The 5,124-nt window shown below is 42.5% G+C and overlaps 1 pseudogene; it reads left to right on the top strand.

The window, feature by feature from the left end:
• LOC101555660 (39S ribosomal protein L32, mitochondrial-like) lies at positions 1–3,212 on the top strand (annotated as a pseudogene).
• Positions 3,213–5,124: the final 1,912 nt, after the last annotated feature.

Here is a 5,124-nt window from a genome sequence, read left to right as displayed (position 1 = left end):
ATGTGCAAGGTAAACACCTTATCCATTATACTATTGCTCTGACCCCTTTTATGCTTGATTTTTCTTATGGGCATAGGTTCTTACTTCTATACAATGAGCTAGTTAAATTGGATGAACTTAAAATTTCAAGGCTATGAATTCCCTAAATTGTTGCCTCTATAGGAAGTTCTGTATCATTCCTTCAAATCTGAATGATAATCTAGCTGGATAGAGGGTTCTTGGTGAGGTGTTCATTTTGTTCAGTTGTTGTGCTACAACCCTTAACAGTCTTCTGGCTCACAGAGTTTTATTTGATAAATCTGCTGTACATGTTATGAACTTTCCTTTGTATGTAATTTTTTTTTTTGTCTTGCTGCTTTCAGTATTCTGTCTCTATCTTTGGATTTTGTCATTTGGGTACAATGTGTCTTGGATTATTCCTAGAAGAGACAATTTTTGCTGGGACCCTTCCGGCCTCTTGGAACTCATTGCCTGTCATATTGGGAAATATTATTGAGGATTTCTTTATTGTTTCTTCATCAAATTTGTCTTCCTGTTCTTCAGGATCTCTGATGACTTTTATATTGTTTTGCTTGAACTCATCCTGTAGTTCTCTGGTATGCTGTTCGTTTCTTTCCAGACTATTTTTTACCTTCTCATATTTCTTAGTGATTTCAATCCTTCTCTTGGAGATCCCTGATCTTTTGTTCACCTGCTGTTATTCTGCAGTTCAGAATATCTATTGGGTTTTTATATATCATCTCCAGTGTTCTTTATATCTATCATCTCTGATTCATGTCTATGTTTTGGAATTTTGTCATTTTGAGTACAATGTGTCTTGGAGATTTCCTAGATGAGTCTCATTTTAACTCGTACCTTCTTGTACTTTGCTGACTTCCTATGTCACAGGTACTCCTTTTGATTCTTATACTTTCTTCTGCTTTGCTGACTAACTGTGCCATAGTTTCTTTGAACTTCTTCAACATCCTTATTGTAGTATCACTAAAGATATTTTCTGATGTTGTTTATGTCTTCAGTGATACTGTTTTCACTCATTGAGGTTGGTGGGCTTCTGGGTGTTTCCGCCCCCACACTGGTTTTCTAGTATTTTTGCTGTGCTAGGATTGAGTCCGTAGTTAGACCTCCTGAGAGATGCTGTGGGATTAGGCTGGTGCTGCTCTCTTCTCTGCCCACCTGGAATTGCAGATTAGCAAGCAGAAGGTCAGGAGCTACAGTGTGGGCCTGTTTATATGTGCAAGTCACGTGTGGGTGCTGCTGGGAGGTAACCAGGAGGAAGGGTCTCTGCCCCCCATTCTGGATTAGGCCCAGTGACATAAGCAGGAGGCAAGCCTCACCTGGAATGCCAGAGCATCAAGTAGACGGTCTGTAGGCTATATTTTAATGCAGTTCTGTCAGGGGAAGGCTATATCAGGCAATTAGATTTGAATGGTTTCATTTTCTGACTGGATTAGCCTGGTCCCTGTATGCTGCCCATGACCCACGACAGAAGACCATGGGCACTCTCATCTCTGAGTTCTCCCTTCACGCCAAAGGGAAACACATTGCTTTTGTGGGACTACAGTCACAAAGTATTACAAACCTAGTGGCTTGAAAGATAAATGATTTATTTCAAGTTCTGGAAATTGGAATTCAGAAATCATTGTGTAAATAGGACCATGATCTCTCTGAAATCTGTAGGAGTGGATCCTTCCTTTCCCATTCTGACTATTTTGGCTTGAAAAGCATTTCTGACCTGAGAACATATGATTGACTTTAATCTCTGTCTTTGTCTTTTCATGGGCATCTTTCCCCTGCACATCACTATTGCTGTTTTTTATTAGGGGATGAGGGATGGGGGGAGGCATAAACTGGTGGCTCTCAGGGATCACTCCTGGTGGGTTCAGGGGAATATGTGGAGCACTGCAAATCAAACCTGGGTCAGCTGCATACAAGGCATGTGCCCTATCCACTATCCTATCTCTCCAACCCTAATCTCTTCTTTTTTTTGCTTTTTGGGTCACACCTGGCGATGCACAAGGGTTACTCCTGGCTCATGCACTCAGGAATCACTCCTGGTGGTGCTCAGGGGACCATATGGGATGCTGGAAATTGAACCCGGGTCGACTGCGTGCAAGGCAAGCGCCCTACCCACTGTGCTATCACTCCAGCCCCAATCTCTTCTCTTCTTATTAAGATATTAATCATTGTTTGTGTGTGTGTGTAGTTGGCATTTTCCACCACATTATACAGTTTGTGCATTTTTGTTTTTTATAGGGTGATAGCCAGGGGGTGATGGAGTTGTGAGGGTCACCAGGTGCTTAAAGGTTAGTCATATGGTGCCAGAGATTAAACTGAGGGCTCCATAGACACTAGGCATTTCTTCACTATTTGCACTATCTCCATGGTACCAAGGTCACTTGTTACAGTGGATCTAGGGTTCATCCTCCAACAGTTTGACCTTTTCTTAACTAACTAAATATATAATGATCCCTATTTCCAAACCAGATATCATTCTGAAGTACTGGATATAAGACTTCATAAATTTTTAAAGGACACAATTTATTTCATAAGAGGAGATAACGTTGGCCACAGTGATTAATACCAAGGAATCATGCTGGCTTATGCAACTTAAAAACTTGTACACTCCGCTCAGGCGCCGGCCCTGCTGGTGCTGTGGACCCTGACGTGGCCGGCCACCCGGGCGCTGCTGTGGAGCTGTTGGTGGCGCCTGCTGCCCGGACTTCAGCCTGGCCCGGCCAGCCCGCCGTGCGGACCAGTATTAGCAGTCCAAAATCCAGCTGTATTTACGGAACCAGCAAATGATACCAATGGAAATGAGATTTCCAGCCTTTTGGATAGTATCTTTTGGATGGCAGCTCCCAAAAATAGGCGCAGCATTGAAGTGAACGGGTGTAGAAGAAGAAACCCTCAGAAGCTTATTACGATTAAGAACAATATAGACATTTGTCCGGAATGTGGTCACCTGAAACAGAAACACGTTCCTCTGTGGCTTTTGCTATGAAAAGGTGCGCAAGGAGACTGCAGAAATCAGGAAACAGATGAGATAGCAAGGGAGTGGGTCCTTTCAAGGCGCCCACCTCAGAGACTGTGGTGCTGTACGCGGGAGAGATACCGACTGCACAAGATCAGGGCAAGAGGATCATCGAACGAGATCAGAAGAGACCATCCTGGTTCACTCAGAATTGATAATAAAGATGCTTTACGGATCTAAGTTCATGTGAAGGAGAGAAGACTTTTTGTTTTTATTTGTGCTTGTTTTTATATCATCAATATAGCTTAAAATACGAAGTTTTGTCTGGATGATTTAGGGAGTTCTGAATCAACGGAAATGTTTGCTAATGTAAATCTCAATGGATTAATGTCTGCTACTGTACACAAAATTTACACAACAGAAAAATTAAGCAACTTAAAATTCATTGCAAGAATTAAGTGTTTTCCCAGTGGAGTTTTTTTGGCCACATCCACTTCTTGCACGTCTATTAATGTCTCTGTATCTATAATTGACCTTTATTGTGATTGTGAGATGAAGCGACATGGTGGGACATTTCTTCCTTGGGATTTTGTAGTGATTCTGTAATACGTCATGTTAACATTCAGAGAGTCTCTTGCCCACACGCCTGGCTGTCTTCCCCAGGGTCCCTCAGAGGGGATGGGCTCCAGCTTCCCTCCCTGCCCTGAGCAGGGCTCCCAGTGGCCGAAGACCACCGGAACCTAGCTACAGCCATGCTCAAGGCCCCTCTCCACACTTTCAACAAGCCTCACACATGAAGGTACCGGCAGAGGAACCCAGGTGTGTAATCCCATCAACGGCCAGCATCCAGAGACTTAAAAGCAAGCTCCCAGAAGCGATATATTATAATCTACTTTTCCCTCTGGGAGAAATTGGCAAGCTTCTGAGAGTTTCCTGCCCACATGGGACAGCCTTGCAAGCTTCCCATGGTGTATTCATATGCTAAAGCCAGTAACAAGCTGGATTTTATTCCCCTAACCCTGAAAGAGCCTCCAGTGAGACATCGTTGGGAGGGCCAAGTCGAGAGAGACTTTTAAGATCTCAGGGAAAGGACGAATGGAGAGGTTACTGAGCCCTCTCGAGAAATCGACGATTAATGGGAGTTCATAATCGTGATTGTGAACATTCTGTCAAAGTATGGCGACTAATTTCATGAGATATAAATACAACTATAGTATGTTGAAGTGCTATTTGGTGACCACAGGTCCTTAATAGTTTCAAAGATTTGGAATCCTTGTAAACAACGCTTTGACTGGATCTAAGAATAAAATTGAGATTCTGCAGGAATTGGTTGTTTGCATTTTCTTACCAGGTTGTTCTGTGTGAAATGATTGTTTTGTTTTGGTTTTAGGGCCACACTCACACAGGGCTTACTCCTGTCTCTTGGTGTGCTCAGGGAGCTATATGGGTGCTGGGGATTGAACCTAGGTTGGATGCATGCAAGGCAAACACCCCACATGCTGTACTATTGCTTTGACTCCTGTATATTTCTAACCCCAAAAAATCTTAGACATTCTTTGTGTCAACTTGAAAGAAGAAAAAAAAAAACCTGTCCACACCTTTAATTGACTCCTATGCCAAGTTGGTTTTTTTGGGGGGGGCGGAGATCACACCCAGTCATGCTCAGGGGTTACTCCTAGCTCTGCATTCAGGAATTACTCTTGGCATTGCTCAGGGGACCATATGGGATACCAGGAACCAAACCTGAATTTGTCACATGCAAGGCAAATACCCTATCACCTGTACTATTTCTCTGGCCCTGTCAAGCTGTTCTAAGTTACGTGGTTTGTTTGTATACCATCTACTCAAAGATCCTGCTTAGTTTCTAGATTTGATTGCCTTGTAAGTGATTTGCCCTTGTGTTTTTGTTTATTTTGCTTAGCTTTCGATAATAAGATAGATCTGATAGAAGAGTAATTATAAGTCTTGGGATTAAGAAAAACAGATATTGTTGAAAAGTTAATTATGCTTTAGCAGATGGAGAAGCAGAAGAAGCAGCCCATTGCTATGTCATATTGTTAGGTTGATATGTGATGGAGGTGTAAAGTAGAGATGAACATCCATGGCTTCCAGTATCCCATAGTAAAATCTAAAGTCTTCCATAAAGCCTTTTC

This window comes from Sorex araneus, chromosome 4, assembly GCF_027595985.1.
Source record: "Sorex araneus isolate mSorAra2 chromosome 4, mSorAra2.pri, whole genome shotgun sequence".
Classification (NCBI taxonomy): Eukaryota; Metazoa; Chordata; class Mammalia; order Eulipotyphla; family Soricidae; genus Sorex; species Sorex araneus.
The sequence above is the reverse complement of the archived record's forward strand: the minus strand, read 5'-3'. Positions and strand labels throughout refer to the sequence as shown.